A 20,199-nucleotide genomic window follows, 5' to 3' on the forward strand; every position below is an offset into this window, starting at 1 on the left:
ACCATGGGGTAGTGTTGCCATGGTAACCATGGATTTGTGTTGCCATGGCAACCATGGGGTTCTGTTCCCATGGTAACGTTTTGGTTCTGTTGCTATAGCAACCATGATTTTGTGTTGCCATTTTAACCATGGGGTTTTGTTGCCATGGCAACCATGGGGTGTTGCCATGGGGTGGTGACACCGTGGTGTTGTAGGCAATACAGGGCCACATTTCTATAGGGACCATTACAGTGTTGCCCTGGTGTCACTTTAAGGGGTGTAGCTGATTAACCGTTACGGGCCTGGTTGGATTCAGAGTACTGAACCAGTCGGACATTCACCAAAAACGCGTTAACCGTCTGAGGGTCTGGTTGGATTCAGAACACTGAACTATCACGGATAACCACCCTCACCCTAGTTGCACTTAATGAGAGCTATCAAAATGCAATCAAGTATGGCTTTTTACAGCAACAGATAATCAGGTTCTTTTGGATTGCCGGCAATAGTGACTGTCTGCAAAAGCAAGCTAGTATGCATAAAATACACAGGTGTTTTAGGTGTTACAGATGTTACAGATATTATATATGTTACAGGTATTACAGGTGTGCAGCCTAGAAATAAACACTTTAAAAGGATCAAAGACTCTATAGAGATTTATAAGCAAGTATTCAGATCTCACCCAAAGGCGTCCCAATGGGGGGGGAAGAGAGGTTCAGCCTGTCGACTGATCCCAGGAGTCAGGAAGTCCTAAGGATGTTGTATTTCCTCGGGATGGTATTTCCCCTGACGGTGGTATCTTCCCCAACATCCCCTTTCTCTTGGGCCAATTTATATTATTTTCTATCTTTTAGGTGGAGCTTGAGTGGCTCTAGTCAAGCATATCTTAGTTATGATTGGTGTAAAGTTTTCCCGTCTCCGTTTAAAGTAATAGGCTCCGAGAAATTCAGGGCGCATGCCCTGGCGGTCGCACCTTGGAGGCGGGTAGCTTTTGGGATGGCGGTGTGTTTTGGTATTATAATGATATTATAATGAGCAAAAAGTACACTAGGGTACAGCATTTGTCAAAACATGACAGCTCTTTGGCTCGGGGTGGCAAAAAGTGCAGCTTTGTGCACAAGAACAATCGAGGCCCCACCTGATTACAGAGCCTAGGCGTGGTGTCTCCACTCCACTCTACGCTCCGTGCTGTTCCTTAGGGCTAGCACACCAAGTTTCCCCAGCGCGATAACATCTAAGGTTGGGAGCCTAGGGAACGCTCAGGTAATGCAGTTATGCCCTACCCTGAAAGCCTCTTCAATGCTGTACCTTTTCCTTAAAACTGTGAATGTTAGTTTTATTTTCCTAGTTACTTCAGGCATTTACACCACATAATCCACCCCGTGACTATAGTCACTCAAGCTTCACGATGGTTGGAATATGTCGGGGATCTCACATACATTCTCGGGATAAGGTTTATCGAGTGTATGTACATTGTATAGGGATGCTAAACGTTTCATCATAAACCAGAGTTTAACATACAAACTACTTGTCAGTATGAAACATAACACAGTATTAGCAGAACGATAACAGGGTGAAGCATCTTGTTGAAGATTGCCTTGGCGACCATCCAAACAAAGTGTCCCACCAACGGTGTCTCTCATCTCTCTTTACTCTTTCCATCACTCGATGTATTTCTTGTGCATCATGATGGACAGTAATCAGAGTCTTTTGTCCATTTTCTCGGACTTGTGTCATCAGCTGCTTCAGGTCCTCATGTACCAGCAATTTCTTCACCAAGGTGAGGTTCATTCCAATAGGAGTAGGCAGCAGTTCATGAAGCAGAATATAATTAGATACAATAAGTTGATAAGAAGTGACAGGAACTGAGTATTTAAAATCACATCCTAGAATTTTGGTAAAATTGCAAACACAACATTAGAGTGATTACTGGTATCTACCACTGCATTATCTACGACTATAGAATCACAATGAGTTCTCATGCAAACACAACCTTTCCCAATATATACAAGTACAGTATCAAGGGTTTCATTAGGATGTATCTTAAAGTGGCAAATATTTTGCTCAGTGTCAAGACAAATGTCTTGAGATTCCAGCGTGTTACTTTCACAGATGAAACCTTTTTGTTCATGCACAATGCATGCATTTACATTAATTGTTTGCCACTTTCCTCCCTTTTGATGGGCCCATACTTTATGCTCTTTAGGATAAAGTATAGTTCCATTATGATTGAGTCCTAATGCAATGATCGGATATACATTGTATACGGTGGCATTACTTATAGTAAGTATAAAGGCAACAATTTGATCATTTTCTGCATAATGGGTAAAGTTGACTAATTGCCACCATGCTTGAAATTCTTTTTCAAATTCTGAAGCATTATCCCAAATCAATTTTTGAATTTCAGTGGGCAAAGTTCCTCCTTCTCCCTCTCTAATAATAGCTGCTGCTACAGACTGTATCCATAATTGCGCTTGGATACAGCTCAAGGCAAGAGAGGTATTGCCTTGGCTTTTTCCAAGGGCATGTACAATTAATTGATGATATAGAAGCCATTGATTTGCTCCTAAACACAATAATGATGATTTTTATTGGTTGTTCCAGTTTCTGTAGTCAGAAACTAAACCTAACCCTAACCCTCAGACCCTAACCGAAACCCGAACCCGAAACCTTACCCTAACCCGAACCTGAACCCTAACCCTAACAGCTGCCCGCAGATCTAACCCTAACCCTCTAACCCTAACGGCTGCCCGCAGATCTAACCTTAACCCTCTATCTAACCCTAACCCGAACCCTAACCCGAACCCTAACCCAACCTTAACCCTAACCCTAACTCTAACCTAACCCTAACCCTAAACGTAAACCTAACCCTAATTCGAAACCTAACCCTAACCCAAACCTAACCCTACCACATATTTAACCCTAAACCTAACCTTAACCCTAACCCTACCGCCTGCCTGCGGATCTAACCCTAACCCTCTAACCCTAACCCCAACCCTAACCCCAACCCTAACCCGAAACCCTAACCCAACCTTAACCCTAACACTAACCCTAACCCTAACCTAAACCCTAATCCTAACCTAACCCTTACCCTAACCCCAACCCCAACCTAACCCTAACCCAAACCCTAACCCCAACCCTAACCTAACCCAAACCCAACCTTAACCATAACCCTAACCTAACCCTAAACCTAACCCATCCCTAACCCTAACCCAGCCTTAATCCTAACCCTAACCCAACCTTAACCCTAACCTAACTCTAACCCTAACCCTAACACATATTTAACCCTAACCCTAACCTTAACCCTAACCCTAATGGCTGCCCGCAGATCTAACCCTAACCCTCTAACCCTAACCCGAACCCTAACCCTAAATCTAACCCTAACCCGAACCCAACCCTAACCCTAACCCAACCTTAATCCGAACCCTAACCCTAACCTAAACCCTAATCCTAACCTAACCCTTACCCTAACACTAACCCTAACCCAAACCCAACCTTAACCCTAACCTAACCCTAACCCATCTTTAACCCTAAACCTAACCTTAACCCTAACCCTAACGGCTGCCTGCGGATCTAACTCTAACCCTCACCCGAACCCTAACCCAGCCCTAACCCAAACCCAACCTTAACCCTAACCCTAAAGCTAACCCTAACCCAACCCTAACCCAACCCTAACCCTAACCCAAAACCAAACCCTAACTCTAAGCCTAACGGCTGCCCGCGGATCTAACCCTAACACTAACCCTAACCCAAACCTAACCGTAACCCAACCTTAACCCTAACCCAACCCTAACCCAAACCCATCCTTAACCCTAACCCGAACCCTAACCCTAAGAGCTACCCGCGGATTTAACCCTAACCCTAACCTCACCCGAACCCTAAACCTAAGACCCTAACCCTCAACCTTAACCCGAACCCTAACCCTAACCCTAACCCTATCCTTAACCCTAACCCTTAGCCTAACAGCTGCCCACGGATCGAACCCTATCCCTCTAACCCTAACGTAACCCTAACCCAACCTTAACCCTAACCCTTAACCTAACGCTAACCCGAACCCATACCCGAACCCTAACCTAACCCTAACCCCTAACCCTAACGGACCTAACACTACCCCTAACCCTAACCCCAACCCCAACCCTCTAACCCTAACCCTCTAACCCCAACCCTCTAAACCTTACTCAACCCCAAACCCTAACCCCTACCCCAAACTCTAACCCTAACCCTAACCACTAACACTAACCCTAACCCTACTTCCCAAGAACTACATTTCCCGGTATGTTCTTGGCATTCAACATGGCCTCCCGGAAGTTCAGAGTCCAAGAACTACATTTCCCGTATGATCTGGGCACCCAACATGGCCTCCCGGAAGTCCAGAGTCCAAGAACTACATCTCCCGGTATGCTCTGGGCAACAAACATGGCATCCCGGAAGCCCGGTGCCGGGAAACTACGCCCACCAGCATTCCCCTGGCAGCTGGCTTGACCAATCACAGGCCGAGTGTTCGAGAAATACATTTACCAGCACTCACTGTAACCCCAGCACTTTACGCCCTTTCAAAAAAGGCTCAAGCCCTAACACTAAAAACTTTTGAAACTCCTACAGGCCTCACCCAAACTATTTACCACACTAAACCCCTGAAGTCCTATGCCTAAAAGCCCTAACCCAAACACTTAAGATGCTCAAAACCCAAACCCAAAACATTAGGATTCTCAAAGCCCTAAACAACAAAATTAGAACACTTGAAGCCCTAACCCCAAAATTAAGATGCTCAAAACCCAAAGCCAACCCAAAACAGTAGGATGCTCAAAACCCTAACTCAAAACATTAGGACGCTCAAAACACAAACCAAAACCCAAAACTTTAGGACGCTCTAAGCATAAACTTAAAAAAAATTAAGACACACAAAACTCTAACCCAAAAATTAGGATGATTAAAACCCAAAGCCCTAACACAAAACATTAGGACGCTCAACACCATAACCCAAAAAATTAGGACGCTCAAAACCCTATCCCTGGAGAACCTAAACTGAAAAAAAAAATAAAAAATAAAAAATCTTAAAACACTAACCCTAAGTAACCGACCAAAAATAAAACCCTAGGACCCTAACCCTAAAAAACATAGCAACACTCCATCCAAAAAAAAAAAAAAAAAAAAAAAAAAAAAAAAAACTCTAAAACCCTAACACGCTAACCCTGAAACCCTTAAAACCCTGTTAAAACTCCAACCCAGTTATACACCAGTTACCTCCCTTAAGGGATATAGAGGAGCTCTCTCAGATACGGCAGTCCTACTTCTCGTGCATGCAGCCAGAGGTCGGTCTCATTCTGGTGCTGATAGTATTGAAAGCAGGGGCAACGGTGGTACTGGTGGCGATACCACAGCCACCGGAGGTGGATTGTTAGGATATGGAGATAGTAGGTTATCCAACGGCTCCCATTTATTGCCTTTTTCTTTTTCTTCTTCAAATTTCTTATCTGCTTTTAGTGTAAATATTGAGGCTGGAAAAGGACATGAAGTCCTCCTGATCCATAATCCTGCATAATCACTTTCTTCCCAGCAAAAAGGTTCCTTCGAATTAACATGTGTATTTAAGGCCTGACAAATACAGTCTTCAAAGGATCCAAAAGCAGGCTGAAAGACATGTGGTCTTAAAGGCTCCTTTGGCCATTCTATCACACAATACTGGACCATTTTTTATTTACTTTTTCCTTTTCTGGGGTCCCTATCATTCCAATTTCTAACCGTTATTCCTAATGGACTTTCTGGTGGTATGTCTGGTAATTTGCTCCCTTTCTTCTGGTCCCTGGTCTTCGATTTTGTCTGACCCATCTAGGAATGTTACTGTGGCAATTCTCACAGCCCTTGGTTACCTTAATAAGAGTGTCTTACAGAGGATTTAAGATCTATCACCCACCCACAAATCCTATAGGAATCCCTTCAGTCCTTCACCAGCCAAGTCCCTCGCGGGAGATTGGAACCGTGGTTAGAAGACCTCCACAATCGCTTTGGAACTAAATTCCGTCTCAGTCACACTCTTACACACACAGGCAACCGAAACCCACCCAACAGAACAGTATACGCTTTAAACGCTTACGACTCCGTTGTCTTCATTCAGATCTTCACACGCAGAATTACAGGCAAAATATAGTGCTGCAGCCAGCAAGGGAGATGAAAAAAAAAAATCAAAACCTTTGCTTACCTTTATTCAGGTTCAAGATGCCATTAGTCCCGACCTGACTTGAACAGCAGCCACCAAATGGTGGGGCGCCTCTCCTAGATCAAATAAGAATTCAGGAACCAAAGCCCTCCCGGACAAAACCCCAGTTGTCATACATGACTGGGTCCCAAATTGGATTGCAATTAAATTTTACAATTTATTAAATGAATAGAGGTAAACAAGCAGTTGTGCGCAAACAGATATACTGTGACAGCTGCCCTTCAGCACGTGCCCAGAGGCAGACCGGATGTCTTTGCCAAAACAGTCCGGACAATGTATTAGTACACCCATGCACTGCCACATTAGCTATCATCACTAACTGCCAGGCAGGACAGCTCCAGACTAAACACATACACACACAGGCACGCCACAAACACTACAAACAAAACACACAACACAAGGCGCAAGAAAAAGTGACCCCCAGAAGGAAGCCCTATGGCAACAGCAAGTCAGAACAGGTGCTCTGCAGCAGACCCTAAGAGAGACTCAAATGTCACAACACATGACTGGAAGCAACTGCCAGAACTGGGATGATGGAGGCCTACAAAGCCTGCATTCAAGAGACCAGAAGGATGAGGACTGAAAACCCTGTAAGAAGACACTTAGGAATTCAGTTCCCAAGCAAGAGCTCCTGATGCAACCCAGATGACTTCTGCAAGAGTGAGGATGGAAACAGATGCAATCTCAAACAGAATATGATGCACAAGACCTGAAACAGACCTGCTCTTTAAGCAGCGACTGCAAGACAAGTGCTCATAACAGAGTCATGATGACAAAACAAGCATTGAGGCCCTTCTGCACAGCTACCAAGTCGCCTGTCTAGTCAGTCCAGTCTAAAAAGCCAGGAGGATATCAAGACCCGAGAAGCACAGAACAGACACTGCAGAAGCAACACTACAAGACAGACGAACAGAAGGAAACTGTCCTGCCTGGCGCACGCACTCAAGCTACAAAATAATCCCGCTTCTTCTATTAGCCTGGTGACCCAGCCACAAGCAGCCTGAACGTGACCCAGCCTGAACCACCCTCACAGTGGCACCAAGTCTATTCAGCCAGCTGGCTCCATGCTGCTCTGGCTCCCAACTCCCATTAGCCACCCCAGATATGCAAAGACCAGGTGCCCCCCAACTTAGCTCTCAGGTTGCTGCATGGTAAATTCCCTCCACCTCAAGAAATACACAGGCACCGATTGTCATCTTAGTCAATTGCCAGCGTCATCATCAGCTGCAAAAGAGTACCAGCATTCACTAGGACGCCAGCCATGATGCCCACCTGCTCCACAATGCTGACTAGTACTAATGCAACATACAATTGTGCTCACCTGTTCCTCTCCGAATCCAAGCTCCAACAATGCAGCCAGTATCATCCAAATCACCTAGGAAAACAAAGGGATTAAATGATCGTTGCATTCACAACAAATCACCCAATGGTGGTTTTTTGTTGTTGTTGTTTGTGTGTGTGTTTCTTGTTTCTTTTTTCTTTTTTTTTGAAATCTGCTTTAGCTCAAAAGCATGCAGACTGCAAACAAGAGAACTGGGGTGTTTCTAGAAGGAACAATCCCCATGCTTTTGCTGCAGCTTTGAATATTAATAAGACAATACGGCCCAGCAAGTAACTGGAAATTGCTTAACTGGAAATAGCTCAAACATTTTTTTTACGTATAAAGAAAAATCTAGGTGCAGAACAGATTATACGCCAAAACAATCAAACACCAAACAATCTTCCCTTCGCTTCAGATAAGGGATGACCAGGCTGACAACACAAACCTTCACTCAGAGCTTCGTGACATAAGAATTTCCCTTCCCTGTCCACGACTGCACAGAGCACCTACAAAGACAGGAGAAAAGCACACTCTGAGGCACCTCAGAGCCACAGCGTACCTGCTTGTGGTGGTTTTACGATGCTGGGCAGTTAAACCCCACAACCGCTCTCTCACTCCCCCTCTTTTAGATGAGGAGGGAGAGAAGTAAAGCAAAGAACAACTCACAGGTTAAGATAAGGATAATTGAATTAAAGGGAAATAATAATAATAATTAAATAAAGATTATTATGAACTAAACAATTTAACTAAAGAGAAATAAAAAGGGAAAGGGGACAAGGGAGGGGGACAGGGAAGGAATAAAAAGAAGGGAGAAAAACAAACAAATAAAATAAATGAAGGCTATACAGAAGTGCAGAGGAAAGAAATTACTCTCTGCTTCCCACAAATGAGTGATGATTGATCACGTCCTTGAAGCAGGGCCTCAACGCACGTAGCCGGTGTTCGAGAGGACCGACGTTTTCCCAACAAGAGCCCACCCCTCCCCTCTTTTTCCTGTCTCTACTTTTATTGCTGAGTCTGACATCACACGGTATGGAATATCCCTTTGATTGGTTTAGGTCAGCTGCCCTAGTGATGTTTCTCTCCTCACTTTTTGCCCACCCCTAGGAGGGTTAGAGAAGGGTTAAAGGCCCGATGCTGTGCCACTGCTGCTCAGCAGTAGACACAACACTGGTGTGGTAACACTGCTGTTCCAGCTACAACTGCAGAGTACAGCACTGTATGGGCTGCTGCCAGGAAAGTTAACATTCCAGCCAGACTCAGTACACTGCTACAATACCTCTCTCTTCCCAGCTCCTTTACTTCTGCTGCTCTCCAGCTCTAACTGAGATTCTTTGCTCACAGCGCCACAGCAAACTCTGCCTGGGCCACACAACACACACTACACAAGCTACATTGCTTAACACACACAAGCTGGAACATTCCCACCCAACAATCAGTCGCATTGCACAAGAAGGATGCTGCATATTCCTAGAAACCAAACCTACCAGTCCTGAGCAGCTCCCCACCTCCTCCTGCCAACCACGCTCAGCACACACACTATTTGCCCCTCAAAAAAAAAAAAAAACAAAAAAAAAACACAACTGAGCTCCACAAATGCCAAAAAGACGTGCATGCACAGCAGCCCCGGCAGGGGTAATCACAGACTTACCCTTTGCAGATGAAAAAGGTGACTCTGATACAACACGGCTCAGTCCCTTGGTAATGCTGCACCTACATGGTCAAGCATCTTGTAGCATGTAATCAAGCTGGTTTTAGTCCTCTGGAGAGTTACACAAGTGGGTTGATTCATCTAGAGATTGAAATACAGATCAAAAACAGAAGAGTATCCCAACCATCCCAAAAAAAAAGTGAGTAAGCAGCCTCTACTAAATTAAGTGAATTCCAAGCACTTAAAATCCAGAAATCCATAGACTCCAGCCTGCCTAGAGAACCCTGCAACTGACTGAAGGAAAAAACAAAACACTTACCCCAAAGAGCAGCCCAGGCAGAAGGAGCTCTCTAATGCCATGCCTGGGGCTCATATACCATTTGGCCCCGCCCAAATACCCAAACCCAATCACCTGGATAAGGGGGAGGGACAAAGCACAAGGAAGTAGGAGCAGAACAGGAGCAGCAGCAGCTAGTTTCCTTTTTTTTTTATTTTATTTTTTTTTTTTTTTTTTAAATCTGCTTTACCTGAACAACATGCAGAGGACAGACAAGAGACCTGGGGTGTTTCTAGAAGTAACAATCCCCATGCTTTTGCTACAGCTTTTAATATCGAAAGGACAACACGACCAGTCAAGTAACTGGAACTTTTTCAAATGGAATTACATCAAACATGTTCATCATCACTTGCAAAAACAGAGAACCAGCATTCACTAGCATGCCAGCCCTGATACCCACCTCCTGCACAACGCTCGCTGCTTCTGATACAACATACAGTTGTACAGTTGCGCAATACCTCTCTGTTCCCACCTCTTTTATCTCACCTGCTCAGTAGCTCCACCTAAGAAATGTGCCCGGGCGGCGCCGCACCGCGCTTAAATGTGCCCGGGCGGCGCCGCGCTTAAATGTGCCCGAACAGACTTATTCTTTAGAGATCAAGAAGGTGACCCTGCTCACTCTCTAGGCACTACTGCACTTATGCGGTCAAGAAACTGTACCCTACTTTTTCCCAAAAACAACGTACCTGGCAACCCCTTAAAAACATACTTCTAATATGTGAATTCCAAGCACTTTAAGCCTAGAGGGCTGCAAGGTCTAACGACTTGACAGACAGCAAAAACCACAGGCAAAAGCTCCAAAAATATAACAAACTGTTCCTAAACCTGAAACAGACTACCCCTTACGTGCCCACTGCTGCCATTTTCAGATACACGCTCACACAGGGAGCTTCAATGATACATTTCTCCTAAACCCTGCTCCATCACTTTGCCACCAAGGTCGTGACTTTGATAATATTTGACACAGAGGCAAAGACTCAAAAAAAGCCCCATAATCCTGCAAAAATCGTAAGGGACCCAGAACCACAAAGCAAACACACAAGGTAACATCACTATACTATCTGTAAACATGCTATAGTAACTACTATACTACTATAATAACTACCTGAGGAAGAGCTGCGTGCAATACAGGCACCTACTACTAGATTGCTTTACAATGACAGATCCTACTAGTTACCACCTCAAAAAGATAGGCGTACTGGTTTCTACTTGAAAATGCATCAGTCCATAGACTCTGACCCACCTAAAGAACCCTGCAAACAACTGAAGGAAAAACAAAGCACTTACCCAAGAGTGCAGCTCAGGCAGAAGGAGCTCTCTGATGGGATACCTGCAACTCAGTTACCATTAGGTCCCACCTGGAACCTGAAGCCAATCACCTGGGAAAGTGCAGGGGGAAAGCACAAAAAAAAAAAAAAAAAGCAGAAAGAGGAGGAGCAGCAGCTGTGGTCTTATTAACTTCTTTATATGGCTTAGCTCAACAGCATGCAGAGTGCAGACAGGAGAACTGGGGTGTTTCTAGAAGCAACAATCCCCATGCTTTCACTGCAGCTTTGAATATTGAAAGGACAATACAACCAAGCAAGTAACTGATTATTTTTTTTTCCAGCTGGAATTAGCTCAAACTTTTATTTACATTGAAAGAAAAATCTAGGAGCAGAACAGATTATACACCAACAAAATAAATTCCATTCCACTCACAGGAAAAATCACTTACTTCACTTTCTGAAAACCAAAAGGCTATGCTGATGGGTCAAAACACACTACAGAACACTGGGTCCAGGCCCTCCGCTGCACCCCCTTAAAACCCATCGCTACACTCACCAAGGTGCAACCCCAACCCAAACACAGATGCAGCGTTTCAGCTTCAACACGGTTTTGGGAACTGCTAGAAAGCAGGCTTCATCCTCAGCAAGGTGTGCTCAGGCTACACAGGACAGGGCTTCGGGCACCTCTTTGCCTACCAAAGAAGACCGCCATCAGGAACTGCCACGCCAGACAACCTTTTTCCTACACAACACCTTTCTCAGGAACCACGCAGCATTCAAGCTACCTGCTTTCCTCCTATTCTAAAGGCTATCTCAGCCCACCTTGTCTGTGGCACCTGATAAACAGGAGAGAAAGCAACCGCAGCAGCAAAAGCCACAGCACACTTAGGACAATTACTCTCATGCCCTCCTGTACCGCAGCCACTTGCCTGCCCCCCATGTGAAAAAGAGAAAGCCACCGCAGCGCTTGGAAACCATCCCTGCACGTGCCGCTCCTTGTTGCTCTCTTGCCGTATCTGAAATCCTCAGCCACTTCTGTGGAGAGCCTGCCATGGCACCCACAAAGCAAGACGGACACCTTTCATAGTCACCTTGTGCTACTTGGCCATTCTGCTCCAACCCAGCTCACGACCAGCCCCTATTCTTACACAGCTCTTCAGAGTGCAGTTTGCTCCTTTGAGCCTGGAGACACCTGTGAAAGAAAAAGAAAAGCATAGGCCGAGGCAGCATCCAAAGCCACAGCACAGCTAGAACAGTTACTTTCATCTGCTCCCTTACCTCCGCCCATTTACGTGCCCCTGAGGCAGATTTTTGCATCTACCCTCTTCAAACAGCTACACCACCTCTAAAAGACAAAGAGGGGATGCTTAGAGTAACAGTGAGACCTGCAACTCAACAACTGCTATATCTGTTCCTCACTCACCTTGCCAAAGGCAGCTCTGGCTGTGACGTCCCAGGTTGTACACTGTGTTTCAGCTTTATCAAATGAAAACAGTCACAGGATAGTCATTCAGCTGCCAGCATTAGTACCCATCCCTCAACAACACAAGGGACCCCGTTTACAACATTATCATTTCAAAACAGTGGACAACTTGCCTCAGCACCTTAGAAATAGACCAAATACACCTGTGAAGTAGATCAAACCAGTCACTAAGTTGCCGAACAAGAACTTGATGGTTTCAGAAAGCTGTTTCCTTTGACTGGTTCCTCCTAATGTTTACCTACTGCTGGAAAAAAAGCAAAAAGACTCTGTGCCAGCTGCCCTCGAGTACTCGCCCAGAGCTTGAGTATTCGCCCACAGACAGACCAGATGTCTTTTCCAAACCAGTCAGGACAATGTATTATTGCACTGATGGAACACCACTTTAGCTACCACCACAAATTGCCAGGCAGGACAGCTCCAGGCCAAACATACACATAGAGAGGCACGCTACAAACATCACGAATGAAACATGGGAAAAGAATTACTTATGCTATAAGAATTACTCACCTGAAGAAGAGCTGCATGCAATAAAAGCACCTACTACTATATAGATTAGTTTACTTTAAATGATCCTACTAGATGTCACCTTAAATAGATGTACTTATCTCTTTTAACTTGGAAACACATCAACCCGTAGACTTTGACCCACCACCAGGCAGGGACTAGGAATACTAAGTAGAGGAGAAAACGAGTGTTGTGAGCCTGAAGGGTGTACAACCATAGTAAAGATGGCTCCTGAGAGGATGGGGAAACAAAGGGAAAGCTGCTTACCTCTGAGAAGTCGTCCTTGATCTTTGTGCCACGGACATTTGTCTTGAATGCTCGGCGCACGAGTTTAGGGGTCCCCGTCCACTAAAGGCTTACCTCAGGGAAGTCCTACATTGCTCCACCTGCATTACTGATTTTTTCTGCCAGCAGGCAGTGGCAGAAAATCCTGAGAAATGGCAGACACATCTTCCCAAACCATTTTCTCAATAACGGAAGCAGCGCGAACCGTGCTGAAAACCGCAACTCAAAACAGCAGAAAAACACACCCCACTTTGTCTCAGGTAGGAAATAACTGCCCTGAGCAACATGCCCTTCCCAGGGTGAACCCAATGTACCCAAGGCCTTAGGGGGAAGGCAGAAAAGGAACCCAAGACTCTTAGTACGTCTCCTGAGAATCGTAATTTCCGTTTACTCCATGTCTTCTGGTCTCACAGGATGAGGCAGAGATATAACTAATTCCTTCTCCATCTCTCTGCAAAGAGCTTTTCTCATATCTGTGACAAAGAAGAAAAATGTTATGATCGTGGGAGTCATTCCACAAAGCCACACGCGGTGAATTCACTATTACAGATAAGATCATTTTTACTCAAAAACACCTCAGCCGCAACATTACCACTGCAAACATAGCACTGCACAAAAATTCAACTCAAGATATAGGAAAAGGCGAGCTAAGAAGACGAATGAAGTTGACCAAAAGCATCTGCAACAACCATCTGGTAGATGGTTGTCCACAGCCATCGGATTTCATGGTCGTCTTTCCTGACGAATGAATCCTGGAAGAACAGAAAAGATACACAACATGTCCACAACAACTTCTGAGGAGACTACTGAACAGAAAAAAAAAAAATAGAAACAGCAAGCAGATAGTACGTCAGTTTTGTTAACAGAGTAACATTAACGTACTAGAAATTTCCATGTTCTATGTAGCCCCAAGGCGGTGCTGGGTACATCCACTGATATTAATGGGGTGGCACAATGTCAGAGATAGTTAATAGACAAGGTACACCCAAGGTGCACCCAGTTTGGATCAGCTTGCATATGAGTCTGCTGATACATCAGTACTGTTCTTCCAGAAGAAGACAGTTATTCATTCCTCGGTGGAGCTGAGGCTCTGTAAGGCTTTGCTTTTTTTCCTTCCCTCACTCCCCCTCTATTTCCAAGCTTAAACTTACACCCAGCAGCAACCTGCACCTCCCGGCGCGCGCAGCCCAGCCCCAGCCTGGGGAAGGACCAGCCGCGCAGCCCGGAGCCTGCATGGCTGCCTGGTACCGCAGAACTACAGCTCCCAGCATGCCTCAGGGCAGAGCAGTCCACCCAACCCAGAGGGGCGTTTGCCAAGTGCACACAACCGCACCTCCTCCTGCTGCCCTCTCTGCCCCCCACACCTCCCGCCGCCGCCGCCTCCCTCTCCCCCAGCTCCCCGAAGCCCCGCGCAGTGCAGACCCCGCTGCACGCCCAGTCCGATCCAACACCACCCCAACCGAGCACAAGGGCCATTTCAGCAGAAGCCGCTGACCGCGTGGCGCCCCGGCGCCCGCCACCTCATCTCCTCCCAGCCTGCTCCACTCGGGGACAGCACCAACCACCAACCCTGTTGTGGCACAGCAAATCAGTGGTGCGGGCTGGGCCGAGCCGAACCCAGCAGCTTCCGCCCATAGTGCCGGCAAGCCCTGCATGCCAGTTCAGCCCTGGGCTCCTCTGAGCCAATCACAGAGCGGCTTCCCACTGGGAAGGCCTGAGGACCACAACTCCCAGCATGCTGCGGGGCAAGACACTCCCAGCCACCCGCCACTGCGGACACCCCGGAGCCAGCCCGGCAGCACCATCGCGCGGTCCCCGCCACCCCCGCCTGTGCTTGCCTTGCCCCGGCCTCCCCAACGCCCTCCCCTGCCCTGGGGGTCCAGCCGGTAACCCCCAGTCCGCCCACACACTTGCGCCACCACAAGCAGCCCCGGCCACACTCGCCCACTACTGCGCTCCGCCTGCACAGAGTAGCCCCCCCCCCGGGCCCGGGGAGCAAAGACAGCACAGGGCTGCCCCCCCGGTCCTACAATAGGAAGCCCCCCACCCCACCCGGCAGGGCTGCCCCCGCACTCTGAGGGGCCAGCAGCCGACAGACATGGGGACGACCCTCCCCCCAGCCCCTACCCCTTTGCACCCACCCAGCTGCGGAACCTAGACCCATGGACACACAGCAACTCCCCTTCCCCTGGCAGGCAATGCATCAAGTGGCGTCCTTCTGTCCGTCCATCAGTCCCTGCTTGGGAAATGGATGACAGAAGTGGACTTCTTACTATCACTGCTGCTTTGGGTAGTCGTGCAGTAATTGCCTTAACCGTTTCCTCATTAATGGAAATGATTAACCCAACCAAAGTTAGAACAAACGATGGGGACTCTCCCCTCTGAAGACAGGCCAAGAGAGCTGGACTTGTTCACCATGGAGAAGAAAAAGCTCCAGGGAGAGCCGATTGCTGCCTTTCAGTGCCTAAAGGCAAGTTATAAAAAAAGTTGGAGAGCAACTTTTTGCTCAGACAGATAATGACAGGGCAAGGGAGTTTTTAAACTAAAAGAGGGGAGTTAGATTAGATGTCACGAGAACAGGGGAAAGGATAGAGGAAGACAGACACAGAGAAGGGCAGAGGAATCAAAAAAGATCGAGACGAGTGGGACAGAGGAAGGAATAACAGCGGTAGCTGGACAGAAGAATCGCAGGGAATGCTAGTGCAGGCGTACAAACCTGGATGCAGTGCTTTTGTCATTGATGGGCAGTACCAGTTGTGGTTGCACTGCTGTGCAGGTTCAGCACAAGCAGTTGTCACAAAGTCTCAGGAGAGCATCGAAGCACAAGAGGAGTGTGGGGCACAATGGGTTTCTCAGGGTTCCAGAGTAGAGTACAATGGTCCGAAATGGGGAAGTGGGGGTTACATGGCTACCCAGCAGACAACCAGATGCCCAGACAAGCCCTGCGTGCCACTATGTCAGTTCCTGAGGACCACACACATGCCAGCAGTCAACAAAGCGTGCAGAGGCAAGTTAGCAGCAAGAAACGGATGCACGGGAGAGGATGTCCCTGTGCAGCCTGCACCCATCCCTCTCCCTGCTCTGCCAGCATTTGCAGCGTGGCACCATTCCACTCCCTCCCCATCCACCTTGACACTCCAACCACCTTAACCTATGGAGGGCTGCACTGAGCCCCCGGCTGCAGCATGCACATGTGAGTTCATTTCTTCCAGTACGCAAAAGAAAGCATTTATTCAGGGCTTATTTTAAACTTCAAAGTAGAGGGATTACATTTCATATAAAACCCACGAGAAATAAATGTCTGGTAGACATAGGTAACAAACTTCACACTGTACGCAGTTGCGCTATTTATCTACAGTTGTCAAAAATACAGAGAATTTAGATAAAAAGGTTGCTTGGTCAAAACATTAATGAAATACGCGTTCCAAATGCATAGGAATCGCAGAGTGATCAAACAAAGACAGTAAGTGTCTTAAAGCTTTAGAGCTTTCAAGAGCTGCCATGATCACATGACCAAAGAAAAGCTACTAAGTTTGTTCACCAAGACAGATGTTCAAAGACAGGGAAAAAAACTTACACTCTACCACCAGGCATCTTTGCTGGCGGGGAGCAAGGGGAGGAAAAGAATGCAGCAGATGTTTAAATTTCTCCTTATGGTATCTGTACGTTTTGAAGAAACCCCTCTGGCAAAAGCAAGGTCAGTTTGCAGATACTATCTAAGGAAACAGCAACAGACAGCAGCAAATAATGTGTGTCGCGGATAGGATCACTTCATATTCATTGTACTGCACAGTGACCAAGAACAATGCTCCCGGAGATGAAAAACAAATCTCTCCCTGCAGGAAGCACCCTGAAGCCTGAACGTCTTCAATAAACATTTTACCTCTGCATTTTCTCAAAAAGTACTCAGTTGGTGTTTCCCTGAGGGAGAGGTAGGCTCTCATGAGGACACTTCATGCTCCCATGCTCTGAGAAGTCAGAAACAACATGATTGTCCCCTCTCACTAACCATTTTGTACTGAAGAGTCCTTCAATTTCCACTGGTCCTTGTGCATGGATACGAGAAGTACTAATACCAACTTCAGCACTGTAGAAAACACACAAGGTAAAGGTAGTTGATCCTCGGAAGATATTCAACTTTGTACTATATAGCTCTACATCTTTATGCAGAAGCAGCCATTCAGCGTGACCTCCCTTCCTTCGCTCCTCCCCAAGTGTCAGAAGTGATTTTTATCTGTTCTGATTAGAGGAAATTAACTATTATAAGTTGCAGTGTTTATACTTCTGTCTGTTACAGCTCCACTTTTAGAGAGAAAAGTGAGCCAGAAAGGTACACATGTCTTACATATATCATGCATTCGTTTGAGAGTTTACCCTTTGAACTGTAAGAACTAAATTAGTCAAGATCGCAATCTTACGTCCTTTTTTCCCCCCTCTTCTTAAAGAGACCTCTGCATGATCTTATAAAACCCTAATTACAATTTTTTAGCACACAGAGCACTGCGTGTTTGAGCCTGCTACAGAGATTTCTAGTAGTTTCTCCCTCAGGAATTAATGTTTCCCTTGTCTTCTGCAATTCCTAGTATGTGCACCTGTTTACTTACGTAACTGATACTCAGTTTTGTTCCAGTCTTTCCTTCCTCCCACACTGCTGAGTGAGCAAACGGCTTTGTGGTGCTTAGCTGCCTGCACACCACAGGCACTTATTGAGTCCAAATCTATATCCATCAGAGAATCGGGTACTGGCATTCCAGAAAACACAAGCACTGTCCACGTGCTGGAGGAAGAACTCCGCTGTTTTCTCTGAAAAAGAGGCAGAGCAGAAAATAGGATACAGTACATACAGCATGATCATGCAGGCCAATAGGCACAGCCTCATACCCTGAACAGATACAATAGCAGAACTTTCACCTGCAACATTATCAGACAGCATTTAACAGCCTGGATTAAAACATGTTTACGCACACCTTCTTCAGAGTACATTTATGTGGTGGTTTTACCGTGCTGGGCAGCTAAACCCCACAACCGCTCTCTCACTCCCCCTCCTTTAGATGAGGAGGGGGAGAAGTAAAGCAAAGAACAACTCACGGGTTGAGATAAGAATAATTTAATTAAAGGGAAATAATTATAATAATTAAATAAAGACTACCATGAACTAAACAATTTAACTAAGGGGAAGTAAAAGGGAAAAGGGGAAAAAGGGAGGAAAACAAACAAACAAAATAAATGAAAGCTATATGGAAGTGCAGAGGAAAGAAATTACTCTCTACTTCCCACAAATGAGCGATGATTGACCACGTCCTTGAAGCAAGGCCTCAACACACGCAGCCGGTGTTCGAGAGGAGGACCGACGTCTTCTCAACGAGAGCCCACCCCTCCCCTCTTCTTCCTGTTTCCACCTTTTATTGCTGAGTGTGACACCACATGGTATGGAATATCCCTTTGATTGGTTTAGGTCAGCTGCCCTAGTGATGTTTCTCTCCTCACTTTTTGCCCACCCCCTAGGAGGGTTAGAGAAAGGCCCAATGCTGTGCCACTGCTGCTCAGCAGTAGACACAACACTGGTGTGATAACACTGCTGTTCCAGCTACAAGTACAGAGTACGGCACTGAATGGGCTGCTGCCGGGAAAGTTAACATTCCAGCCAGACCCAGTACAATTTAGCACATAGACACAGCTGTAAATATTACAAGGAGCTTGCAAAGACAAGAAGAAAGTGAAAAGATGTCTAATTCTTACTACAGTCTAGACCTCGCGAACAGGGATAGTCGTATGACTGGGGAGAAGTGACAGCAGCCCCAAGCTACAGAAGCTCACAGCACCAAAGGAGCAAGAAACTGGGAACTGAGATACACGCAGCTTTTATGCTACAGATGTGGAACTGGGAAATAAAGGACTGGGAGAGATGGGGAAATACTATTGTGGTCCTTGTTTGCAGGACTTAAAAGTGACATGGGATGACAAAGCGTATATAGTCTGATCTTTCCCACAACCCATATTCCCTCTATAGAAGCTCACCTCTTCCTCCTTCAGAGGCCTAAAGACATCTCCAGGACTCAGGAGACGTCTCTGCAAAACTGTCTGATGTGGTAAATCTGCACAACACAAGAACACAAAGCAGTCTGCCTGACAAGCGCATGTGTTGACTTGCCGTTGGCCATGGCTCAAACACAGGCTTTCACCTCCTGGAATAAGGGCACACAACATGTTTTCCTTCAATTAAACACAACTATAGATAGATGTATCTCCTAGGGTTCCAGTTGATTATGCTTACTATGGAACCAAGATAAGAGAAACTACTGCAATGCAAGTCATTATGCTAATAACAAGATCCCACAGTGAAACCAAAGCAGAAGCTTAAGGGAACAGATTGGTCACAAACCATTCTCTGTGACGGTAACGTCCATGTGAGAACTTCTGTACTTGTGGATATGTTCAACAGCCTCTTGTACACTGTCCGCAACCTCAATGCAGCACTCCAGATCCCCATATTCAGCGCGGAGAGATTTCACTTCTGAGGGGCTGAACGTCGAATAAGCGGCAAACTTTGGGCCAGCATGAATCTTCACCTGCAATACCAAAAGTATTTTCTGCTGTAGATTTTACCGATGCTTAACTAACAGGCGAAAAGTGCAGCTTGTTGTTCTGGGTATAGCTAGGACGGAGTTTCTTTCTTCCATAGCAGTCCCTATACTGCCACCCTTTGGATTTGTGCCTTAAACAAACCACTGCTTTGGCCGTTGCTAAACAGTTTTCACACAGTTTCAAGGCTTTCTCTTTTTTTTTTTTTTTTTTTCCCACAGTGAGAAGGCCGAGGGTCTGCTAAAAGTTAGGAGAGGACATAATCAAAACTGATTCAAACTTAACCAAAGGGATAGTCTATGCCATAAAAAAATATAGCCTCAGTTTTCAGAGACAGCAGATCGGTGAACTAGCAATAAGGCACAATAGCTGAAATACTACGTTGGCTATCTATCATGACATGCTCCTAGTTCAGGGTTCATTTTAAATTATTTAAAGCAATTATGTCATTTCAAGAAAGACATCTGGTTAGGAAACAGTACAATACTAGTAGCGGGAAAACAGCTACGCACTGCACCTAGCCCTCATACCTATGTTTTTAGAAAGTATGTGGTCTGTAAACAGTTGTAGCAAGC

General features: G+C 46.0%; 2 long non-coding RNA genes across 12 annotated transcripts; both read right to left on the reverse strand.

Moving 5' to 3' along the window:
* Window positions 1-1,716: 1,716 nt before the first annotated feature.
* LOC116494300 lies at window positions 1,717-14,680 on the reverse strand. 11 transcript variants are annotated; one of them, XR_004253848.1, is made up of 11 exons: window positions 14,612-14,680; window positions 12,194-13,794; window positions 12,049-12,115; window positions 11,862-11,962; window positions 11,327-11,462; window positions 10,790-10,881; window positions 9,166-9,306; window positions 7,960-8,020; window positions 7,515-7,568; window positions 6,176-7,417; window positions 1,717-1,746 (listed from the first exon to the last, which is right to left on the reverse strand). It is a non-coding gene; the product is annotated as an uncharacterized LOC116494300 (long non-coding RNA). The 11 variants fall into 11 exon arrangements; XR_004253845.1 differs by lacking the exon at window positions 14,612-14,680 and adding an exon at window positions 14,538-14,588; XR_004253847.1 differs by lacking the exon at window positions 14,612-14,680 and adding an exon at window positions 14,465-14,491.
* A 1,518-nt stretch (window positions 14,681-16,198) lies between these two features.
* On the reverse strand, window positions 16,199-18,334 carry LOC116494302. The gene is made up of 3 exons (XR_004253851.1): window positions 18,306-18,334; window positions 17,647-17,845; window positions 16,199-17,129 (listed from the first exon to the last, which is right to left on the reverse strand). It is a non-coding gene; the product is annotated as an uncharacterized LOC116494302 (long non-coding RNA).
* Window positions 18,335-20,199: the final 1,865 nt, after the last annotated feature.

The sequence above is a fragment of the Aythya fuligula genome, chromosome 13 (assembly GCF_009819795.1).
Source record: "Aythya fuligula isolate bAytFul2 chromosome 13, bAytFul2.pri, whole genome shotgun sequence".
Lineage (NCBI taxonomy): Eukaryota > Metazoa > Chordata > Aves > Anseriformes > Anatidae > Aythya > Aythya fuligula.